Raw genomic sequence first — 26,132 nt, forward strand, 5'->3', positions numbered from 1 at the left:
TGGCTCAACTTACCCACAGCGACCAACATGTCCCACATACCTGTGTTTGGCCCATATCCCTCTAAACCTATCCTTTCCATGCACCTGTCTAAATGTTTCTGAAACACTGTGAAGGTACCTGCATCAACTACCTCCTCTGGCAGCTCGTTCCATACACCCACCATCCTTTCTGTGAAAAGATGACCCCTCTGGTTCCTATTAAATCTTTCCCCCCTCACGTGAAACCTATGTCCTCTGGTTCTCGATTCTCCTACTATGGGCAAGAGACTCTGTGCGTCTAACCGATCTATTCCTCTCATGATTCTGTACAATTCTAACAGACCACCCCCTCATCATCTTGCGCTCGAAGGAATAGTCCTAGCCTGCTCAACCTCTCCCTGTAGCTCAGACCCTCTAGTCCCGGCAACATCTTCGTAAATCTTCTCTACATCCTTTTCCAGCTTAACAACGTCTTTCCTATAACATGCTGCCCAAAACTGAACACAATACTCTAAATGTGGCCTCACCAACATCTTATATAACTGCACCATGACCTCCCAACTTCTATACTCAATACTCTGAGGAGAAAGCCAATGTGCGGAAAGTCTTCTTGACCACCCTATCTACCAGCGACACCATTTTCAAGGACCTCAGCTAAAAATGTCTTGCATAGAACAATAGATGTTGATTAGATTTAGAGATACAGCGCGGAAACAGGCCCTTTGGCCCACTACACTAGGGAGAATTTACAATTTTTACCAAAGCGAATTAACCTACAAACCTGTACATCTTTGGCGTGTGGGAGGAAACCGGAGCTCTCGGAGAAAACCAACGTGGTCACGGGGAGAACGTACAAACGCCGTATAGACAGCACCCGTAGTCAGGATTGAACCCGGCTCTCTGGCACTGTGAGGCAGCAACTCTAGTGATGCACCACACCAACTCTACTGTACTGTGGGCTTGCTGCAATCCCTGTGACCACTAGGGGGCTCCGTACATGCACGGTACCTTTCTCGGCCCAGTTCAAATTGGATGAATCAGATTGCTTCATCTACTTTCTTCATTATAAACAACTCTGAGTACTCAGTTAATAAACTGCAAGGAACATTTCGACAGCCTGGCATCACACTGAACCCTAGCTCATAAATTCTAGGAGCAGAATTAGACCTTTCGGCCCATCAAGTCTATTCCACCATTCAATCATGGCTGATCTATCTTTCCCTCTCAACCCCATTCTCCTGCCTTCTCCCCATAACCCCTGACACCCGTACTAATCAAGAATCTATCAATCTCCGCCTTAAAAATATCCATTGACTTGACCTCTACAGCCGTCTGTATCAATAAATTCCACAGATTCACCACCCACTGACTAAAGACATTCCTGCTCATCTCCTTTTCAGTCTTTCCTCATCTCCCGGTTGAATGGGGTTGAGTGGGAAAGATAGATCAGCCACGATTGAATGGCGGTGTCAACGTGATGGGCCGAATGGCCTAATTATGCTCCCTATAACTTATGAACTTATGAATATGCCGCACTGTGAACTGCAGTCCAACGTCTACAGGGAGACTTGTTCAGCGTAAGGCTATAATTAAGAAACTGCCCTCTGAGGTTCAGTTTCAGCTTTTAGACTCGGGCACAAAGATTGCGTTCAGAGCCTAATCCAAACGCGGCTGACACACGAAGGCATGTCTGAAGAAGGGCCCTGACCCGAAATGTCACCCATCAGTTTTTCTCCAGAAGGGTCTCGACCTGAAATGTCGCCTATTCCTTTTTTCCAGAGATGCTGCCTGGCCTGCTGAGTTATTCCAGGCCACGTCTATCTTCGGGGTAAGGCAGCATCTGCAGTTCCTTCCATCACGTAAGGGAATGGCCTGTTTTCTCACTACGTCTCTAAACTAAACTAAGCTGTCTAAAGCTACCGGATGCAGGTTCTTCCAATTTCCTCCCCATTCCCACCTGTCTGGCCTCAGCTATCTCCGCAGTCACGGTGTGACCAAATGCAAATCAGACGCACCACTCCACCCCGTCCCCACCCCCCTCCTCCAGTTGGTTCCATCAGCCCAAGATCTCTTCTCCCTTCCCCCTTTCCCACCACCCCCCTTATCTGCTTCCACCTCTCACGGCCCAGCCTCGGTCAAACCCCTCCCTTTCACTTCAGTCTACAGCCCATTGCTCCTCTCCAATCTCAGTCTTACTGCATGATCTCAACTCAACACATCGATGGCCCCTTTGCCTCCACAGCTGCTGCTTGACTTGCAGAGTTTCTTTTCCAGCAGTTTGTTTCTTGCTCTCGGTATTTTAGTTTTAAACTAATCAAAAATAAACTAAACACCGAGAGTAAGAAACAAACTGCGGAGGTAGAGCAAGGAAACAAGCCCTTCGGCCCACTGAGTCCATGCCGACCAGCGATCCCTGCACATTAACACGACCCTACACACTGGGGACACTTTACAATTTTACCGAAGCCAATTAACCTACAAACCTGTACATAGAAACATAGAAAATAGGTGCAGGAGTAGGCCATTCGGCCCTTCGAGCCTGCACCGCCATTCAATATGATCATGGCTGATCATCCAACTCAGTATCCCGTACCTGCCTTCTCTCCATACCCCCTGATCCCTTTAGCCACAAGGGCCACATCTAACTCCCTCTTAAATATAGCCAATGAACTGGCCTCAACTACATTCTGTGGCAGAGAATTCCAGAGATTCACCACTCTCTGTGTAAAAAATGTTTTTCTCATCTCAGTCCTAAAAGATTTCCCCCTTATCCTTAAACTGTGACCCCTTGTTCTGGACTTCCCCAACATCGGGAATAATCTTCCTGCATCTAGCCTGTCCAACCCCTTTAGAATTTTGTAAGTTTCTATAAGATCCCCCCTCAATTTTCTAAATTCTAGCGAGTACAAGCCGAGTCTATCCAGTCTTTCTTCATATGAAAGTCCTGACATCCCAGGAATCAGTCTGGTGAACCTTCTCTGTACTCCCTCTATGGCAAGAATGTCTTTCCTCAGATTAGGAGACCAAAACTGTACACAATACTCCAGGTGTGGTCTCACCAAGACACTGTACAACTGCAGTAGAACCTCCCTGCTCCTATACTCAATATCCTGGCGGGGAAATTTGCAAAGGCCACTGGGGAGACTTTAAACTAGAATGGTTGGAGCGAGGGACTCAAATAGAGAAAGCTAGTAGACAGAATGGGAGGCAGGAAGCAGAAAAGGGAAGCACTCGGACACAAGAGGAGAAAGAAAAAAAAGGAAATAAACAGAGAATAAGAGAATGTGCATATTTTAATGCTAGGAGCATTGTAAGAAAGGTGGATGAACTTAGAGTCTGGATAGACACCTGGAAGTATGATGTTGTGGCGATCAGTGAAACATGGTTGCAGGAGGGCTGTGATTGGAAACTAAATATTCCAGGATTTCGTTGCTTCAGGTGTGATAGAATTGGAGGGGCAAGAGGTGGAGGTGTTGCATTGCTAGTCAGGGAAGATATTACAGCAGTGCTTTGGCAGGATAGATTGGAGGGCTCATCTAGGGAGGCTATTTGGGTGGAACTGAGAAGTGGGAAAGGTGTAGCAACACTTATAGGGGTGTATTATAGACCACCAAATGGGGAACGTGAATTGGAAGAGCAAATATGTAAGGAGATAGCAGATATTAGTAGTAAGCACAAGGTAGTGATTGTGGGAGATTTCAACTTTCCACACATAGACTGGGAAACACATTCTGTAAATGGGCTGGATGGTTTGGAGTTTGTAAAATGTGTGCAGGATAGTTTTTTGCAGCAATACATAGAGGTACCTCCTAGAGGAGGGGCAGTGCTGGACCTCCTGTTAGGAAATGAGACGGGACAGGTGGCGGAGGTATGCGTTGGGGAGCACTTCGGGTCCAGCGATCACAATACCATTAGTTTCAATATAATTATGGAGAAGGTCAGAACTGGACCTAGGGTTGAGATTTTTGATTGGAGAAAGGCTAACTTTGATGAGATGCAAGATGATTTAAAAGGAGTGAACTGGGACATTTTGTTTTATGGGAAAGATGTAGAAGAGAAATGGAGTACATTTAAAGGTGAAATTTTAAGAGTACAGAATCTTTATGTTCCTGTTCGGTTGAAAGGAAACAGTAAAAATTGGAAAGAGCCCTGGTTTTCAAGGGAAATTGGACATCTTGTTCGGAAAAAGAGGGAGATCTACAATAATTATAGGCAGCATGAAATAAATGAGGTGCTTGAGGAGTATAAAGAATGTAAAAAGAATCTTAAGAAAGAAATTAGAAAAGCTAAAAGAAAATATGAGGTTGCTTTGGCAAGTGAGGTGAAAGTAAATCCAAAGGGTTTCTACAGCTATATTAATAGCAAAAGGATAACGAGGGATAAAATTGGTCCATTGAAGAGACAGAGTGGACAGCTATCTGCAGAGCCAAAAGAGATGGGGGAGATATTGAACAATTTATTTTCTTCGGTATTCACCAAGGAGAAGGATATTGAATTATGTGAGGTAAGGGAAACTAGTAGAGTAGCTATGGATACTATGAGTTTCAAAGTAAAAGAAGTACTGACACTTTTGAAAAATATAAAAGTGGATAAGTCTCCAGGTCCTGACAGGATATTCCCTAGGACATTGAGGGAAGTTAGTGTAGAAATAGCCGGGGCTATGACAGAAATATTTCAAATGTCATTAGAAACGGGAATAGTCCCCGAGGATTGGCGTACTGCGCATGTTGTTCCATTGTTTAAAAAGGGTTCTAAGAGTAAACCTAGCAATTATAGACCTGTTAGTTTGACTTCAGTGGTGGGCAAATTAATGGAAAAGATACTTAGAGATAATATATATAAGCATCTGGATAAACAGGGTCTGATTAGGAACAGTCAACATGGATTTGTGCCTGGAAGGTCATGTTTGACTAATCTTCTTGAATTTTTTGAAGAGGTTACTAGGGAAATTGATGAGGGTAAAGCAGTGGATGTTGTCTATATGGACTTTAGTAAGGCCTTTGACAAGGTTCCTCATGGAAGGTTGGTTAAGAAGGTTCAACTGTTGGGTATAAATGCAGGAATAGCAAGATGGATTCAACAGTGGCTGAATGGGAGAAGCCAGAGGGTAATGGTGGATGGCTGTTTGTCGGGTTGGAGGCAGGTGACTAGTGGGGTGCCTCAGGGATCTGTGTTGGGTCCTTTGTTGTTTCTCATGTACATCAATGATCTGGATGAAGGGGTGGTAAATTGGATTAGTAAGTATGCAGATGATACCAAGATAGGGGGTGTTATGGATAATGAAGAGGATTTCCAAAGTCTACAGAGTGATTTAGGCCATTTGGAAAAATGGGCTGAAAGGTGGCAGATGGAGTTTAATGCTGATAAATGTGAGGTGCTACACCTTGGCAGGACAAATCAAAATAGGACGTACATGGTAAATGGTAGGGAATTGAAGAATACAGTTGAACGGAGGGATCTGGGAATAACCGTGCATAGTTCCTTGAATGTGGAATCTCATATAGATAGGGTGGTAAAGAAAGCTTTTGGTATGCTAGCCTTTATAAATCAGAGCATTGAGTATAGAAGCTGGGATGTAATGTTAAAATTGTACAAGGCATTGGTGAGACCAAATCTGGAGTATGGTGTACAATTTTGGTCGCCCAATTATAGGAAGGATGTCAACAAAATAGAGAGAGTACAGAGGAGATTTACTAGAATGTTGCCTGGGTTTCAACAACTAAGTTACAGAGATAGGTTGAATAAGTTAGGTCTTTATTCTCTGGAGCGCAGAAGGTTAAGGGGGGACTTGATAGAGGTCTTTAAAATGATGAGAGGGATAGACAGAGTTGATGTGGACAAGCTTTTCCCTTTGAGAATAGGGAAGATTCAAACAAGAGGACATGACTTCAGAATTAAGGGACAGAAGTTTAGGGGTAACATGAGGGGGAACTTCTTTACTCAGAGAGTGGTAGCGGTGTGGAATGAGCTTCCAGTGGAAGTGGTGGCGGCAGGTTCGTTGGTATCATTTAAAAATAAATTGGATAGGCATATGGATGAGAAGGGAATGGAGGGTTATGGTATGAGTGCAGGCAGGTGGGACTAAGGGAAAAAAGTTGTTCGGCACGGACTTGTAGGGCCGAGATGGCCTGTTTCCGTGCTGTAATTGTTATATGGTTATATGGTTATATGGAAAGTCCTGACATCCCAGGAATCAGTCTGGTGAACCTTCTCTGTACTCCCTCTATGGCAAGAATGTCTTTCCTCAGATTAGGAGAACAAAACTGTACACAATACTCCAGGTGTGGTCTCACCAAGACACTGTACAACTGCAGTAGAACCTCCCTGCTCCTATACTCAAATCCGTCTTTGGAGTGTGGGAGGAAACCAGAGATCCCGGTATAACCACCGTCCAGACAGCACCCGTAGTCAGGATTGAACCCAGGTCTATGGCGCCGTGAGGCAGTTGCTCTACCGCTGCACCACTGTGCCGCCCAGTATCTTGCTGACTGGTGGTGTGGAACTTATCCTTGGTGTCCGAGCCATCGATTATCCTTTCCTCAACATCAATTTAAAAATCATTTGGCCATTATCCCACTGCATTTGAGGAAGTCTTCACTATATAAACTCACACTGGTATTTCCTAAATAACTACAATAACCACATTTCAAAAACTATCTGTGTAGGAAGGAATTGAAGATACTGGTTTACACCGAAGATAGACACAAAATGCTGGAGTAACTCAGTGGGTCCGGCAGCATCTCTGGAGAAAAGGAATGGGTGATGTTTTGTGTCAAGACACTTCTTTAGACTAAGAGTCCGGGGAGAGGGAGACTAGAGGTATGAAAAAATCATAGCCAGCACTGATGCCTCACGAAAGGTGGAGCCCACAATGGTCCATTGTTGGCTGTGGAAGAGGTGATAACGGAAGGATACGAACAGTGAAACTAGCAGGACTAGGGTGGGGGATGGATGGAGAAATCAATATTCATACCACTGCCCAAGCTAAATATGAGGTGCTGTTCCTCCAATTTGAGTAGCGTCACTCTGACAGTGGAGGAGGCCCAGAACAGAATGGTCAGTGCTGGAATGGGAAAGAGAATTAAAGTGTTGAAATATTTGGCAACCAGGAGATAGTGTAGGCCTAGGCGGACTGAGCGGAAGGTGTTCAGCGAAGCGATCGCCGAGCCTGCCGCCTGATCTCGCCGATATATAGTATTTCACACCAAAAACACCAGATATAGTAGATGAGGTTGGAGGAGGTGCAAGTGAACCTCTGCCTCACCTGAATAGACTGTCGGGATCCCTGGATGGAGTCGAGGGAGGAGGTATAGGGACAGGGGTTGTATCTTTGTTGCTGGATGTCTGATTTAGATTACTGCCGGAGTTAGGATGTAGAGAACTCAGACTTGCAATGCTAAGGTGTTGACACACGGAAATGCAGATGCTAGTTTACAAAAAAGGCACAGAGTCCTGGAGTAACTCAGCAATTCATGCATCATCTCTGGAAGACATGAAAAGGCAAAGCTTCGGGTCGGGGCCCTGAAGGCTCCAGAACTGAAACATCATCTATCCATGTCTTACAAGATGCTGCCTGACCCGCTGAGTTACTCCAGGACTTTGCGTCTCTTAATGCGGAGATGTTGTTGTATTAACTTAAGGCTCAACGCTATATATAGCCTGTTGCAAAACTACAGCCCACAAAATACACAGAGTGCAAACCGATACATAAAATGTGTATAAAGAAACAGACTAGACAGATCAAACTAGACGGACGGAAAACTCAGAATATCCCAGCGAGTCACTGGTGCTTAGATCTGCCCACTAACACCGCTCACTGATAAAACTATGAAGAAGGACGCATTTGTTTAGTAAACGCAAGTTGAGAGTAAATTGCCGGGGTTTGGGGCGGGTGTGGTGGTGATGTCGGTGGTAGGGGTTGTGTACTGGTGGAAGGCAGACTGGGCAAGATGTGGCTGGAGGCTGCCAGCTGGATATGAGTTTATCTTTCTCACAGAGAGTTGTGAGTCTGTGGAATTCTCTGCCTCAGAGGGCGGTGGAGAGGTGCTGCCTATTTTGATAAATGAGTTGATTATTTTGTCAAAATTATTCACGTATTCAAAATATTCTATCGTTGTTTTCATGTTCATAAATCATCGGAGCAGAATTAGGCCATTCGGCCCAACAAGTCTACTCTGCCATTCAATCATGGCAGATCTGTCTTTCTCCCCTAAACCCATTCTCCTGCCTTCGCCCCATAGCCCCTGACACCTGCACTAATCAAGAATCTGTCAATCTCCGCCTTAAAATACCCAAAGAAACTGAATGCATAAATTCCTCCTCATCTCCCTTTTGATGCTGCTCATTGGGATGTCATTGAAACTTACGGAATAGTAAGAGGCCTGGATAGAGTGGATGTGGAGAAGATGTTTCCTCTAGTGGGGGAGTCTAGGACCAGAGGCCATAACCTCAGAATTAAAGAATGTCCCTTTAGAAAGGAGATGAGGGGGGGATTTCTTTAGTCAGAGGTTGGTGAATCTGGAATTCATTGCCACAGGCGGCTGTGGAGGCCAAGTCAATGGATATTGTTATTGTGGAGATTAATAGATTTGTGACTAGTATATGTGTCAGGGGTTATGGGGAGTAGGCAGGAGAATGAGGTTGAGAGGGAAAAATAGGTCAGCCATGATTGGCAGAGTAGACTTTATGGCCTAGTTCTGCTCCTAGAACGTATGAACCTATGAAGTCAGCTCACACCTCATGCAGTATACATCTCAATATTTATTTCCATTGATTGCGTCAGGAAAAGTGCAGCACATGTAGACAACTAACAACCAACAAGGTCAAGCCTGTAGGTAGACAAAAATGCTGGAAAAACTCAGCAGGTGCAGCAGCATCTATGGAGCGAAGGAAATTTCCTTCATTCTATAGATGCTGCTGCACCCGCTGAGTTTCTCCAGCATTTTTGTCTACCTTCGATTTTCCAGCATCTGCAGTTCCTTCTTAAACACAAAGTCAAGCCTGTAAATCATTGCAAACATCATTGTGAGAGGAAGTCTACAAGAAACCACTTCCTTCAAACGCCTTGCAGGCACTCGGAGAGAAATATGCTCCCAAGATGTATTTATTAATCTTCCGCGGACTGATTCTTATTACCAAACGCGTTGCCATCGGAAGCTTGCTTTGCTTTTCATCCTCTCTGTTGAGAGCTTTGGTTTTCAGCCGATAACTAAGTGGCATCGGCCAGTTTCCAGTCCTCGCCTTTTTTGTGGTGGGTTCTTTCGGTATTCTATCAATGTCTGGAGTCATTGAGATACAGCGCGGAAACAGGCAGTTCAGCTGGACCCACACACAAGTCAACAACTGCCCATTCTCCCCACATTCCCAGCAATTCCAACCATTCACCTGCACAGAGTGACAGAATCAGACAGCATAGAAACAGGCCCTTCAGCCCAACTTGTTCATGCCAACTGATGACCCATCTAAGCTAGTCCCATTTGGCCCATATCCCTCTAAACCTTTCCTATCCTGGAGTCACCCTGGCCACTCCCTCTTCTCCCCTCTACCATCAGGCAAGGGGTGAAAATACACACCTCCAGATTCAGGGACAGTTTCTTCTCAGCTCTTATCGGTCAAGTGAACCATCATTTCACCAACCAGAGTGGTCCTGACCTGCCATCTACTTCATTGAAGACCTTTGGACTATCTTTAATCGGACTTTATCTTGCACTTATTCCCATTATCCTCTATCTGTATACAGCATGATTGGAATCATGTACATTCCTTTTGCTGAATGGATAGCATGCAACAAAAAAACTTTCCCTGCACCTATGAAAATAATAAACTAAGCTATCTATGTACTTGTTTAAATGGTGTGAGAGTGTACATCAGGGGTAACTTACACTGACCAATTAACCTACCAACCTGCACATTTTTGACTTGTGGGAGGAAAGCGGAGGAAACCCACGCATATGAGCGTTTGACGGCGCTGGGCCTCTACTGGCTGGAGTTTAGAAGGATGAGGGGGCACCACATTGAATGAATGAATGAATAAGTTTATTGGCCAAGTATGTCCACACACAAGGAATTTGCCTTGGTGCTCCGCTCACAAGTAACAACACGACATACAGTAAACAATTATGAATAAAACATAAAACATTACAACATTAAGAATAAAACATTATAGTTTAAACATTTGAATGAAATAAAATACCAGAGCAAAAGGAGGCTACAGATTTTTGGTTATTGAGTAGAGTTACTGCCCGTGGAAAAAAAGCTGTTTTCATGCCTGCATGTGGCGGCTTTGACAGTCCGGAGTCGCCTTCCAGAGGGAAGTGATTCAAAGAGTTTGTGGCCAGAGTGAGAGGGGTCAGAGATGATCTTACCTGCTCTCTTCCTGGCCCTTGCAGTGTACAGTTCATCAATGGAGGGGGTGGAAGGATGCAGCCAACCTCAGCTGATCGGACGATTCGCTGCAGCCTCCGGATGTCGTACTTGGTGGCTGAGCCAAACCAGACCATGATGGAGAAGGTGAGAACAGACTCTACGATGGCCGTGTAGAATTGGACCATCATTGCCTGTGGCAGATTGTGCTTCCTCAGCTGCTGCAGGAAGTACATCCTCTGTTGGGCCAGTTTGAACATGGAGTCGATGGTGGTCCCCCATTTAAGGTCCTTGGAGATGATGGTTCCCAGGAACTTAAAAGACTCCAGAGATGTGACTGTGGTTTTGTGGATGGTGAGTGGGGTGAGGGGAGGGGAAGCTCTCCTAAAGTCTACAAGCAATTCCACCGTCTTAAGAGCATTGAGCTCCAGGTTGTTACGAAGGCACCAGGACGGCAGCTGTGTCACTTCCTGTCTGTAGGCAGATTCCTCCCCATCCTGGATCAGTCCAATCAGGGTTGCGTCGTCCGCAAACTTGAGAAGCTTGACAGAGGTGTCTGTGGAGGTGCAGTCATTGGTGTAGAGAGAGTAGAGGAGAGGGGAGAGTACGCAGCCTTGCGGTGCTCCAATGCTGAGGGTCTGCGGGTCAGAGATGTGCTTTCCCAGCCTCACATGCTGCTTCCTGTCTATCAGGAAGCTGGTGATCCGCTGACAGAGGGGTTCAGGCACAGTCAACTGGGGGAGTTTGGAGTGTAGAAGCTCTGGCACAATGGTGTTGAATGCAGAGCTAAAATCCATAAACAGGATCCTCGCATAGGTGGTCTAGGTGCTGGAGGATGAAGTGTAGGCCCAGGTTGACTGCGTCATCTACTGATCTATTGGCCCAGTAAGCAAACTGCAGAGGGTCCAGCAGGGGGTTTGTGATATTTTGCAGGTGGGCCAGCACAAGTCTTTCAAGGGTCTTCATGACTACAGAGGTCAGTGCGACAGGCCTGTAGTCATTAAGACCAGTAATCCTTGTCTTATTGGGTACAGGGACAATAGTGGAGACTTTGAAGCAGGCAGGGACAGTACAGGTTTGCAGGGACTGGTTGAAAATGTCTGTGTAGATCGGTGCCAGTTGTTCGGCACAGAGCTTGAGGGTAGAGGGGGAAACATTGTCCGGTCCTGGAGATTTCCGGCTTCTCTGTCTTCTGTATAGCCTCTCCACCTCCTCAATTGCTATTGTTGTTGATGGAGAAGTGGCCAGACTGATTTGGGCAGCAAGGAGGGGGTGGGTAATGGACGAGGGTCCAGTCTTTGCTGTGAGTAGGTGTAAGTAGTGATTGGGGAGGGGTGGGCGGAGGAGATGGGGTTACCAGGGTTATGTTTCTGTTTATCGAACATGCAGTAGAAGTCATTCAGGTCGTTGGTCAGCTGACGACTGTCCAAGGAGCGGGGGGGCTTTCCTCTTGTAGCTGGTGATTTCTTGCAAGCCCTTCCAAACTGAAGAAGAGTCAATAGCTGACAACTTGCTCCTCAACTTCTCAGAGTACCTTTCCTTGGCTGCTCTGATTTCCTCTTCTCAGTTTGTACTTGGCCTGCCTGCAGAGGCCTGCATCCCCGCTCCTGTGGGTCTCATCAAACTGACCAAACAGACCCTGAAAGGCCTGGATAGAGTGGTTGTGGAGAAGATGTTTCCACTAGTGGGAGAGTCTAGGACCAGAGGCCTCGAAATAAAAGGACATACCTTCAGGAAGATGAGGAGGAATTTCCTTAGTCAGAGGGTGGCGAATCTGTGGAATTCATTGCCACAGAGGGCTGTGGAAGCCAAGTCAATTGATATTATTAAGGCTGAGATTAATAGATTCTTGATTAGTGTGGGTGTCAGGGGTTGTGGGGAGAAGGCAGGAGAATGGGGTTGAAAGGGAAAGATAGATCAGCCATGATAGAATGGCAGAGTAGACTTGATGGGCCGAATGGCCTAATTCTGCTCCTATCACTTATGAACTTACGAAGAGTCGTAGGGAGAACAGGCAAACTCCGCATGGACAGCACTGAGGTCAGGATTGCAGCGCTGTTTGACAGCAACACTACCAGCTGAGACACTGTCACCCAGTTGTGCCATTGTTTTTCATTGAAACTAAAGAGGAAAGGTTGGTTTGGAGGAGCCCCACGCAGTCTGCTAACAGAAGCTACTGTGCAGCGGAGAGTCTGTAATGTGGGTGAATGTTCGGACAACAGTGAGATTTTCGTAGTGATGCGCTGCAGAGTATTTTATCAGGATGCATCACAGCTTGGTTTGGGAACAGCTCCATCCAAGACCGCGTGAAATTGCACAGAGTTGTGGACTCAGCCCACCACACAAACCAACCTCCCTTCTATTGACTCCATTTGCACCTCACGCTGCCTCGGAAAGGTAGCAACATAATATAGGACGAGTCGCACCCTAGCCACTCCCTCTTCTCCCCTCCCCCTTCGGGCAAAACTCTTGAACGCGAGGGACAATTTACAGAGGGGAATTAACCGATACACTTGCACATCTTTGAGACCAGGGAGGAAACCGGAGCACCCGGAGGAAATCCACACGTTCGCAGGGAGAACGTGCAAACACCACACAGACAGTTCCCAAAGTTGGGATTGAATCGGGTCTACATAGAGTGAGTGTGGAGAGGATGTTTCCACCAGCGGGAAGAGAGGCCACAGCTTCAGAATAAAATAACATATCTTTGGAAAAGAGATCAGGAGGAATTTCTCCAGTCAGAGGGTGGTGAATCTGTGGAATGTATTGCCACAGAAGGCTGTGGAGGCCATTGGGTACTTTTAAGGCGGAGATGACAGATATTTGATTGGTACGGGTGTCAGGGGTTACGGGGAGAAGGCAGGAGTATGGGGTTGAGAAGGAAAGATAGATCAAACATGATTGAATGGCGGAGTAGACATGATGGGCTGAATGGCCTAATTCTGCTCATAGAACTTATGAACTGGGTCACTCCGACCATGAGGCAGCAGCTTAGGCAGCCGGCCACCTGTGGTGAAGTGTAAGTTTTATCGAGTGGGTAAATGTGCATCATCACAAGGTTGGTATTTGATCATTTCAGGTTAGATCAGGTATCACAGATAATAAAATATAACACCACACTGGGATGAATCTGCAGAATCACCACAATATGCACCAAGAAAAAGAAGTTAGAAGTCTTGCATGTATTTGCAACATTTTCTGTTTTTATAGCTCAACGGCCCAGAGTCAGTTGATTTAGTTCAGTTTAGTTTAAAGATACAGCATGGAAACAGGCCCTTTGGCCCACTCCGACCAGCGATCCCCGTACACTAACACTATCCTACACACTAAAGGGCCTGTCACACTTGGACGACCTAATCCACGAGTTTAGGAAGACCCTAGATGAGTTGAAAAATGTCACGGTCGTGTTGACTCGCCGAAGTAAAAGACCTCCTACGCCTATGTCTACGACCTCCTACGACTATGTCTACGACCTCCTACGACTATGTCTACGACCTCCTACGACCCCCCTCGACCTCAGTCTTCCACACCTAAGACCAACTACGACTAGCTACGAGTGGGAAATGATCACATGATAAAATTATGTCATGTTTGCATTTTTTTTCCTCGGGCCAGTTACTGACCTACGACTATCTACGACCTACCTACGAGTAAAAAGTATCCATTTTTTCCACGCCGACCTCTTTTTTTTACTCGTGGACATTTTTTATCAGGCTGGAAAAAATGCCGCGACCTACTTGAGGCCACGAGTACGCGGAGACCACTCACGAGCATGAAGAAGAGTTACGAAGACCTCCTACGACCTCGTGGCGACCATGCTGCAAGTATAAGTCAAGGGCAAACGCGGCAGAGGTCGCCAATTAGGTCGTGAAAGTGGGACAGGGGCTTTAGGACAACTTACCAAAGCCAATCAACCGCCTGCTCATGTGCGAAGAAACCAGAGCACCCGGAGAAAACCCACGCAATCAACAGGGAGAACGCACAAGCTCCATACAGACAGCACCCAAAACCATTTTTCTTTAATATACAAACGACCGTGAAGTTGGGAGACTCTGTATATCACCTGAAGGAAAAGAACCAGTAGCATTTTTTTGCAAATGAGACCAATAAAATGTGGCCAGAAAAAGATGGCTGAGATTACGAGTTGGAAGGAAGTAAAGAAGAAAGAAATGCAGAAAGGTTCGATGATAGAAAGAGTGTGGCTGCCTCCTGCAGTCATTGAATTGTACAGGTCAAACTGCCCTCACGTTCCACATGGGAGGTCAAGACCAACTCCATTCCTCAGCTGCTCTGCAGACCAACATTGGCAAGATTGTGTGATCATAGTGAGAGGTTTACATAGGCCGTTTCCATTACAAACAGGTACTTGAATTTATAATGGGGAAAGCTGACAGGAAATCTGTCCACCACCAGGAGCATAATAAATGCTGGATAAACATGCAAATATACGACTGCAACAGTTGTATATTTGCAAAACATAACCAAACATGCATTGATTAAAATATTCATATTATAATTGGCCACTTAATGACTTGTTACCTTGTTATTGACTGCTGACGTGTAAAATTAATTAAATGGTAAGTTGCATTTTCTTCTGCGGAAACAATCGCTGCAACCAACAATGTTTATCAATTGTTGATGTCTTTGCATGCGGTGCCACTCATGGGATTTAGGTAGCAGCTTCCTGAAGGCATTTCCTGCACATTGCCGTCTGCTCGGCTGCTCAGTAAACTGTGAAGCGGTCTAATTGTGGACTTCCTTTCATTATAGCTTCACAGCACTGCCGAGGCGAGCTGCAGAAAGGGGCAGAAACAACACGCAAACTAAACCTTTAGCTTCGAGATAGAGGCACAGCGCGGAAACAGGCCCTTTGGCCCACCGGGTCCGCGCCGACCAGCGATCCCCGCACACTAACACTATCCTAAACACACCAGGGTCAATTTACAATATTGCCAAGCCAATTAACCTACAAATCTGCACGTCTTTGGAATGTGGTAGGAAACCGAAGGTCTCGGAGAAACCACACGCAGGTCACGGGGAGAACGTACAAACTCCGTACAATCAAGCACCCATTGTCAGGATTTAACCCGGGTCTCTGGTGCTGTAGGGTGGCAACTCTACCGCTGCGCAACTGTGCCACCTAGTTAAAAGGTGATATCATTCAATTCCTTTATTGAGCTCGCCAAAACAAAATCCCTCTCAAGTTGTGTAGGAAGGAACTGCAGATGCTCGTATGAGCCGAAGACACACACAAAAAGCCGTAGTAACTCAGTGGGTCAGGCAGCGCCCCCGGAGAAAAGGAATAAGTGATGTTTCGGGTCGAGACCCTTCTTCAGACTAAAGGGTAATGAGAGATATAGGCGGTGATTTAAAGGGATAAAGAACAAATGAAATGCAAGATATGCAAAAAGTAATGATGATCAAGGAAATGTGGAGCCCACAATGGTCCATTGTTGGCCGTGGGCTGGGTGATGATAAGTTATCTAGATGGTGAAACTCAACAGTACGACAGTGAAACTAGTACCACAACTAAGGTGGGGATAAGCAAAATTTGAGGTGCTGCTCCTCCAGTTTGCATGTGTCCTCACTCTGACAATGGAGGAGGCCCCGGACAGAAAGGTCAGTGTGGGAATGGGAGGAGGATTTAAAGTGTTTAACAGCCGGGAGATCACGTCGGCCCAGGCGGACTGAACAAAGGTGTTGAGCGAAACAATCGGCCAGTCTACGTATGGTCTCACCGATATATAGGGGTCCACACCTTGAAAAGTGGATGCAGTAGATGAGGTTGGATGAGGTTCAAGTGAACCTCTGCCTCACCTGAAAGGTAGTTGAGGCCAGTTCATTGGCTATATTTAAGAGGGAGTTAGATGTGGCCCTTGTGGCTAAAGGGATCAGGGGGTATGGAGAGAAGGCAGGTATGGGATACTGAGTTGGATGATCAGCCATGATCATATTGAATGGCGGTGCAGGCTCGAATGGCCGAATGGCCTACTCCTGCACCTATTTTCTATGTTTCTATGTCAGGGTCCCTGGACAGAGTGGAGGGAGGTGGTGTAGGGACAAGTGTAGCCTGATTCATGTAGAAAGCTATTGAATGTTGGACTGCAGTGGACGTTTTGCAGTGTCCTCAAGAATGTTTTTTATTTTGTTTTTTATTTAGGAGCAGAATTGGGCCATTCGGCCCATCAAGTCTACTCCGTCATTCAATGAAGGGCTGTTCAATCTTTCTTTCTCAACCCCATGCTGTATAACCTCTGACACCCATACTAATCAATCGCCACCATAAAAATATCCACTAACTTGGCCTCCACAGCCGTTTATGGCAATGAATTCCACAGATTCACCACCCTCTGACTAAAGAATTATAAATACTGTGCATTCCAGGATGATTCTGAAGTCCAGCACTAAGTAAAGCCCAGCATTCTCCAAAGGTCACTTACACGTGAAGAGCCAAAACACAGGGCCTGTCTGAACACGGATACATTCATCATGATATTCACTCACTTCTACAGCCACAATATGCAAGGCACATCTCTCCAGTGCACTGTGCACTCTCTGCTCCTTTACCTCCCTGCTGCTTGTGAGATTCGAGGCATCGGTTGGAAGACTGGACTAACTCAGGCCCAAGTGTGTCACCGCTGGCGCTGCACGGTCTCAAGGCCCAGGAGGCATCCTCACAAACCCGACACGCAATCTGAAGAAGATTCTTGACCCCAAAACGTCACCCCGTCCTTCTCTCCAGAGATGCTGCCCGTCCCACTGAGTTACTCCAGCATTTAGTGCCTATCTTCGGTGTAAGCCGGCATCTGCATTTCCTTCGCCATGCATCGGGCCAAGGGATGAGAATGGCAAGTCCACTGTGTGACGTTACTCAAACGCAAGATCTTTCTCTCCACGGTTTGGCCATTCCAGCTCATCACCACCAGTCAGTGTCACTGTGAACACAACGCGTGGTCTCCACGTGAAATGGCAGCAATCTCCATTGTTCTGAAGCATCAAGACTCGGGTCAATGACAACCTTCTTCACAAGGCCAGATGTAGAGAGCAGCTCCACGAGGTGCTGATGCCGTTCAGGACATGATGTAGATGGGACAAGTTGGCCGATGTGGGCAAGTTGGGCCACAGGGCCTGTTTCCACATTGTACCATTCTATGACTCCATGATAGGTACGTGGGAAATGCTGCAAAGGCAGGACAACTGCTCACCAAGTTCGACAAACGCGACACGGAAAACATTTTATCGCGATGCATCACAGCATGGTTCGGGACCGCAAGAAATCGCAGAGAGCAGTGGGCGCAGCCCAGACCATCACGCAAACCAACCTCCCTTCCATTGACTCCATCTATACCTCACGCTGCCTCGGCAAGGCCAGCAGCATAATCAAGGACGAGTCACACCCTGGCCGCTCCCTCTTCTCCCCTCTCCCATCAGGCAAAATGTATAGAACCATCTTAAGCAGTCCTGAACTAGTATCTACCTTATTGGTGACCCTCGGAGTATCTTTGACCAGACTTTACCTTGCACTAAACGTTATTCACATTATTCCCTTTATCCAGTATCTGTATACTATGGATGGCTCAATTGTAATCAAATATTGCCTCGCTGCTGACTGGTTAGCACACAACCAAGGCTTTTCACTATAGTTCAATTTGAGGAAGGACATTCTTGCTATTGAGGGAGTGCAGCGTAGGCTTACAAGGTTAATTCCCGGGATGGCGGGACTGTCATATGCTGAGAGAATGGAGCAGCTGGGCTTGTACACTCTGGAGTTTACAAGGATGAGAGGGCATCTTATTGAAACATATAAGATTTTAAAGGGTTTGGACACGGTAGAGGCAGGAAACATGTTCCCGATGTTGGGGGAGTCCAGAACCGGGGGCCACAGTTTAAGAATAAGAAGTAAGTCATTTAGAACGGAGATGAGGAAACACTTTTTCTCACAGAGAGTTGTGAGTCTGTGGAATTCTCTGGATACTTTCTGGATACTTTCTGGATACTTTCAAGAGAGCTAGATAGGGCTCTTAAAAATAGCTCTTAAAAATAGCTCTTAAAAATAGCGAAGTCAGGGGATATGGGGAGAAGGCAGGAACGGGGATACTGATTGGGGATGATCAGCCATGATCACATTGAATGGCAGTGTTGGCTCGAAGGGCCGAATGGCCTACTCCTACACCTGCACGCAGAGGGAGAAGAGGAGGGAAGAGACAGTAAGCCTAAGATTTTTGCCTCCACCACAGTGTGGAGGTGCTTGGAGGACTCACTGTGGTGGTGTTAATTTGTGTTTATTGTTGTTTATTATTGTATGATTGTATGTATGACTGCAGGTACGAAATTTTGTTCAGACCGTAAGGTCTGAATGACAATAAAGGTATTCAATTCAATTCAATTCAATTCTATTGTCGATTGTCTATAGTACAAAATATAGTGACAATAAACTAAACTGAACTAAATCAACGTACAAATGAACATCAGCGAACAGAATGGCAGAACAGCAAGTGCAGGGTCTGGGAGCCATCAAAATTTAACAAACAAAAATAGAAACAAAAGATAGACATAAATTGTTGGAGTAACTCAGCGGGCCAGGCAGTCTGAAGAACGGTTCCTATTCCTATTTTCTCCAAAGGTGCTGCATGACCTGCTGAGGTACTCCAGCACTTTGTGTCTATCTCCGGTGTAAACCAGCATCTGCAGTTCATTCCTACACATTAAATCGAGACACACAGGCAGGGCCAGCGACTGTTATTTTCTCAGACGCACAGTTTCTTTGCAACGGTACAAAACAGCAGTGTTGCAAAGCGGAAAGCCTTTAATGAGATTTAGGTTCTGTGTGTGCAGACATTGCTGAGTCGTGACTAAACTCGCTTCTCTGCAGCAGAGAGTGGAAAATTCAGGGAGCACCACTCACATCCTGCACCCAGCATCAGGTTACAGGCAGACTACAAACTTCAGTCAAACCTCTCCCCCCCCTACTGAACACAGCCCTGGGGCAGGGGGCCGCAGACACAGCCAGCCAGCAAGGAGTTAACCTCACAGCCCCTTGCAACTTGGAGACCAAGAGAGTCTTTGTTTCCACTGGTGACTCATTCCCAGTATGTTGCTTGCTGCCAGTTTCAAACCGGAAGCTACAGGCAATTAAGTTCTTGCTGTTTCTAGACAGGCGAAGGAAGAGTACGGAAAGCAGCCCCCTCCCCCTCCTCCTCCTCTCCACACACTGCCTCAGAATCCCACTCACTCAGCCCGTTCCCTGCACACAACCTCAATCTCCCCCCCACCTCTGCAGCACAACACACTTGCCCCCTTACCCTACCATCTGTACAAACCCTGTCACCACTCTGACCCTGACCACCACTACACCTGACACAGTCCCGACCCCGTGCCCCTCACACCCTCCCGTCCAATGCACCATTCCCTAATGAACCCCCCCCTCTTGCTCACACTCACCACAGCTCACACACCACTGTTAACATAGAAACATAGAAACATAGAAATTAGGTGCAGGAGTAGGCCATTCGGCCCTTCGAGCCTGCACCGCCATTCAATATGATCATGGCTGATCATCCAACTCAGTATCCCATACCTGCCTTCTCTCCATACCCTCTGATCCCCTTAGCCACAAGGGCCACATCTAACTCCCTCTTAAATATAGCCAATGAACTGGCCTCGACTACCCTCTGTGGCAGGGAGTTCCAGAGATTCACCACTCTCTGTGTGAAAAAAGTTCTTCTCATCTCGGTTTTAAAGGATTTCCCCCTTATCCTTAAGCTGTGACCCCTTGTCCTGGACTTCCCCAACATCGGGAGCAATCTTCCTGCATCTAGCCTGTCCAACCCCTTAAGAATTTTGTAAGTTTCTATAAGATCCCCTCTCAATCTCCTAAATTCTAGAGAGTATAAACCAAGTCTATCCAGTCTTTCTTCATAAGACAGTCCTGACATTCACACTTGTCTGCCAACAAGCCTTATTCACACTCACTCGTCACCACTCCTGTTCCCACACGCCTACCAGACACTGTACTCACACTTGTTCACCAACACTGCTCACACTTGTCGACCAATGGTCCCTGCTCACACTTGTTCACCAACACTCCCTGCTCACACTTGTTCACCAACACTCCCTGCTCACACTTAACCACAAATACTCCCTGCTCACGCCTGTCCACCAACATTCTGCGCACGTGTCTGCCAACGTCCCTGCTCACACTTGCCCATCAGACCCCCATGTTCACACTTGTCCACCAACACTTCCTGCTCACAATTGCTCTCCAGCATTTCCTGCTCACTCCCCTGCCAATGCCCTGTTCGCACACAGCTGCCAACACTCCTTTTCTCACACTCTCCCACCAGACTCCATGTCCACACTCCCCCACTACACCACCACTCACACTCGACTGGCAGGCCCCCTAACGCTCCCTGCTCACACTCACCTGCCAGCACTTCCTGCTCACACTCGTCCACCAGTACTCCCCGCTCACATGCATCCACCAATGCTCTCTGCTCACACTCACCTGTCAGTGCTCCCTGCTCACACTCACCTGTCAGTGCTTCCCGCTCACACCCGCCCATCAATGCCCATCCTGTCACACTGCACAATTTGCACACTCGGCCCACCCCACCCCACAGACAGGATCCAGCTCACAACAACCACATCACTACAACCCTTGCAAACGCCCACCCCACCCCAGAACAGACCCTCCCATTCACCCCCCACCCCCCACAGACAGATCAACACCTTCTGTACCCCACCATCACCCACTCCAAGTTCCCCAGCCCCACAGAGACCAGGATGGCATCCCCACTCCACCCCCCAGACACCCTCCATCTCCACCTACACCCCACCCCCCTCCACCATCCCCCTCCTCCCCCTCTCCCACCACCACCATCACCAGTCGCCCCTCAACCCAGGGCCTTCACCCCCCGGGACAGGAGCCACAGACCACAGGGGGTGCGGGGTGTAAGTGTCCCACTACCCTCCTGACTTGATCCGACCCTTTCTCAACCAGACACACTCAAGCCACCTCCCTCCCCTCTCCTCCCCACCCCCGGGCCGCTAGTGTCCGGGACCCCAGTGTCCGCCGCCCTGGGCCGCGAGTCTTACCCCGACAGCCGGTGCCCGCGGTGGCGCCGCTCCCCTCGGCTCCGCTCCCCTCAGCTCAGCTCAGCTCAGCGCGGATCGGCGCCTCGGCGTCCCATGGCCGATCGGTCGGACGGACGGAGAGCGCGGCCGCGGTAACCAGATCCTCCCCGGAGCAGGAAACTGGATCAGGCAGACAAGGGCTCCGGATCACTTCCTCTCCGCGTTATTCCCCAGGGCGCTCGGCAAGTCTGTGTAAACAACTCTCTCCCCTCCCGGCCCGGCCCGGCTCGACCCGTCCCCGGCCCTGTCCCCGTCCCCGTCCCAGTCCCCGTCCCCGTCCCGGACAGACCTCCTCCCCGCCCCCAGCTCCGGCTCCGGCTCCGGCCGCCCCCGGGACCCCGCACACCCCCTCCCCTCGGCGTGTCACTTCTCTCTCTCTCTCTTTCTCTTTTCCTCCCTTCCTCTCTCTTTCTCCCTCTACCTCCCTTCCTCCCTCTTCCTCCCTCTACCTCTCTCACTCTTCCTCTGTCTCCCCTTCTCCCTCCCTCTCTCATCTCTCTCTCCCCTTCCCCCTCCATCTCTCATCTCTCTCTCCCCCTCCCTCTCTCACCCCCCCCCCCTCACTAAACCTACCATTCCAATACCTACATCCCATAAGACTCCTCAATACTTTTTGTTTAGTTTACAGAAACAGCATAGAAACAGGCCGTTCGGCCCACCTGTCGGCGCCGAATAGCGATCCCCGCACACCACCACTATCCTACACACGACGGACATTTGTTTTACAATTAGACCAAGGCAATTAACCTACAAACCTGCACGTCTTTGGAGTGTGAGAGGAAACCGGAGCACCCGGAGAAAACCCACGTGGTCACGGGGAGAACGTACAAACTCCGTACAGACAGCACCCGTCTGGCGCTGTAATGGGCCTGTCCCACTTAGGTGATTTTTTAGGGGATTGCAGGAGACTATGCAGTCGCCACATGGTCACGGGTGGTCGCCAGGAGGTCCTTGTGGGTTGCCGGGAGGTCGAAGGTTCTCGTAGGTTGTAGCCGGTGCTGACCGGTGAATTTCATTGGCTCATTGGGGGGAAAAAACGTAAGCAGTAGTTTTCAGAACCAAGGATAACTGACCGGTAATGTTGATGTCTGCCGAGCTTCACAGCTGTGTATCTCTAGCTTCTTAAATGTTGTCTCCCCCCCTCCCCTCTTTTAAAGGACTTACCGTACATTGCTTAATCACAGCGCCAACCTTCCTGTTCATCACGGTGTGTGTCTATCACCTTTGCTTTGCACCGTGTGAATTTCACTCAGACAGCGCTCCATTTCCTTGCCCTGTCCCCCACCTGCATAACGGGCCGGTGAAGGAAGCGATGTGTGTGTGTGTGTGTGTGTGTGTGTGTGTGTGTGTGTGTGTGTGTGTGTGTGTGTGTGTGTGTGTGTGTGTGTGTTCGTGCGTGCGTGTGCGTGTGTGTGTGTGTTTTCCACTCTGACAGTCGCCGTTCCAGTTGCCGGTTTTTCAGGCGACTGCCGGCAACTTGGCAGTCGCTGGCAGTCGCCTGAAAAATCGCCTACGTGGGTCAGGCCCATTCGGCAGCAACTCTACCGCTGCGCCATTGTCCCACCCTTCTCCATTCCCGATGCACCTTTATTCCCCTCACCCCCTTTATAATCACCTCCTTCACTCGCTCTGTTTCCTACCCCCACCTACTGCATTCCCTTCCCTTCTCTCCCCTCTCAATAATCCTCTCTCCATCCCCTTCCCCAAAACACCCCTTTCCTTTCACCATTACCTTCTTCTCCCTTCACTCACCCGCTTTGTTTCCATTTCAACTTCCCTCAAACATTTTCAACTGCCCCTTCCTCAACCCCTGCCCCTCCCACAAACCTTGTCCTCTCAGCTCCACCCCTCTCCCTTCCTCAACACACTTCCATAGTTGACTAATAATCCTTAATTCCCCATAACCAGATGCTGTGTCAAAAACCAAATCCTCGACAATTCCAATCTGCCACAAATGCTGCTCGACCTGTTGAGTTCTTCAGCATATTGTGTGTTGCCCCTCCTTTCCAGTCTGCTGAACCCTCTGCTCCTCTTTTCACACCCTCTCCTACCTTTTTTATACCTTCTAATAAAACCCCAAACCTCTCCTGCTTCACTGCCTTTTACACTCTTCTCCCCTCATACAAACATTACCTGTTTCTCTCCTCCCCTCATCAAATTCACCATCCTGACTCATTATGAAGAAGGGTCTCAACCCGAAACATCACCCATTCCTTCTCTCCGTAGATACTGTTTGACCTGCTGAGTCACTCCAGCATTTTGTGTCTGTCTTTGCATCTGCAGTTCCTTCCTACACACCTCACTATAACTCATGTCCCACTGTAACTCCATAACTCACTGTAACTCTTGTTCCACAGTCCCACGCATCATCCATAACCTACCATAAATAATCCACAATCTTCACCTTCTCTCTTCTGTATTCAACATAACTTCCCCTCTCAATAATTTAAACTTCCCCACTATCTGCCCCCACCCCCCTCCGCATCCTTCTCCCTTCCCCCATCTCCACAGTCTTAATTTCCTCTCCATTTTTTCTCTCATTAGTTCCCCATAATTTAAACTTCACAGTAATCACCCAACCCCTATATCACACCCCTTCAATCTTCCATAGATCTTCTGTTCAACCTGCTCCATAATCTTCCCACACAACCATTCCCTTCCCACTTACCTGGCCTCTCCATAACCGTCTCCTCCTCTCAAACCTTCTGGTAATCTATTTTATAATCCTCTCCAAAAATACATTCTTCCCCTTTCCATAATCTTTCCTTCCTTGTAACCCTTCTCCAAAAATAACACTCAATTTCCCACTGCTACCTTCTCCCTTCCAATCTTAAAGTCCCACCCTCTCCCTATAACCTAACTCTTGCTTATTTGTCCCCTAAAATCAATCACCTCCCCATAACCCTCCCATCCCAATCTGCCCCTCCCCAAAACCCACCTCTCCTCTTTTCCCTAAAGCATTACCTGTAACTTCCTCGTAATTCTTCCTTCAATCCTCAGTAACTCTCCTCTTCTCACCCCCGTAATTTCCCCGTGACTTCATCATTTTCGTCACGCATGCTCTCCTTCCCTTTTTTAATCTTCAACCCAGCTTCTCCTTCTTCACCTTTCTCCATAATCCAGCCCTCTCCATAACACACTCTTCATAAATCTCCCCCCCTAAACCTTCTTCCTCCATAATATCCTCACAAAGCTACCCACAGTTTCCATCTCCCAATAACCTTCCTTGACCCTGTTAGTGACACAGCCATACAGATACTCTAGAAACAGGCCCTTCAGCCCAACCTGCCCACACCGCCCATCATGTGCCATCTACACAAGTCCCACCTGCCTACATTTGGCCCATAACCCTCTGAACCTGGCCTACCTGTGTACCTGACCAAATGTTTCTTAAACATAGTACAGTACCTGTCTCAACTAGTTCCTCCAACAGTTCGTTCTATACACCTACCACCCTTTGTGTGAAAACGTTACTGCTCAGGTTCCTATTAAATCTTTCCCCCCTTAACTTAAACATATGTCCTCTGGTTCTCGATTCATCTGCTCTGGGCAAGAGACTCTGTGTCTACCTGATCTATTCCACTCATGATGTTGTACACCTTTATAAGATCACCTCATTCTCCTGCACTCCAAGGAATAGTCCTAGCCTGCACAACTTCTCCCTATAGCTTAGACCCTCGAGTCCTGGCAACATCCTCGTAAAACGTCTCTGCACCCTTTCCAGCTGCTCAACAGTGTGGCCATTCATGCAAGGAACACATTTAGCTGGAATTCTCTGGTAAGAGCACTACCTTCTCCCAGGTATGACAGTGGATATTTCAGTCACACTCAGAGCAGCAGGGTGGTGCAGTGGTAGAGCTACTGCCTTACAATGCCAGAGGCCCGAGTTCCATCCTGACCACGAGTGCTGTCTGTACGGAGTTTGTACGTTCTCCCCGTGACCCGTGTGGGTTTTCCACTAGATGTTTGGTTTCCTCCCACACTCCAAAGACCTAGAGGTTTGTAGGTTAATTGGCTTGATGTAAATGTAGAAAAGTGTCCCTAGCGTGTAGGATAGTGTTAATGTGCGGGGATCATTGGTCGATGCGGAAACAGGCCCTTCGGCCCACTGAGTTCTTTAATTCAGGCAGCATCCTGGTAAAGCTCTTCTATGTAGGAAGGAACTGCAGATGCTGGTTTACACTGATAACAAACACAAAATGCTGGAGTAACTCAGCGGGACCGGCAGCATCTCTGGAGAGAAGGAATGGGTGATGTTTCGCGTTGAGAGCCTGTACCCTTTCCACATTCTTCCTATAATGGGACGACGGAACTGCACACAATAATCTAGATGCAGCATAATCAAAGTTCCTTCCGACATTATGGATCTTCCATTGTTGGATATTACCTAGAAACACAGAAAATAGGTGCAGGATTAGGCATTCGTGCCTTCGAGCCAGCGCCAGCACTCAATATGATCATGGCTGATCATTCATAATCAGTAGGTACACAAAATTGCTGGAGAAACTCAGCGGGTGCAGCAGCATCTATGGAGCGAAGGAAATAGGCGACGTTTCGGGCCGAAACCCTTCTTCAGACTGATGGGGGGGAGAAGGAAGGAAAAGGGGAGGAGGAGGAGGAGCCTGAGGGCGGGCGGATGGGAGGGTGGGAGGAGACAG

General features: G+C 47.8%; 1 protein-coding gene across 2 annotated transcripts in view; it reads right to left on the bottom strand.

Moving 5' to 3' along the window:
- elk3 (ETS transcription factor ELK3) overlaps window positions 1-21,696 on the bottom strand; it is a 47,810-nt gene extending 26,114 nt beyond the window's left edge. Inside the window, exons 1-2 of one of the 2 annotated variants that reach the window (XM_033039362.1) lie at window positions 21,436-21,696; window positions 14,881-15,134 (exon numbers count right to left, since the gene is read on the bottom strand). The gene's annotated coding sequence lies outside the window, so the exon portion shown is untranslated. The remainder of the gene's footprint in view (window positions 1-14,880; window positions 15,135-21,435) is intronic. The other variant, XM_033039361.1, reaches the window with a different exon arrangement.
- Window positions 21,697-26,132: the final 4,436 nt, after the last annotated feature.

This window comes from Amblyraja radiata, chromosome 21, assembly GCF_010909765.2.
Source record: "Amblyraja radiata isolate CabotCenter1 chromosome 21, sAmbRad1.1.pri, whole genome shotgun sequence".
In the NCBI taxonomy this organism is placed as follows: Eukaryota; Metazoa; Chordata; class Chondrichthyes; order Rajiformes; family Rajidae; genus Amblyraja; species Amblyraja radiata.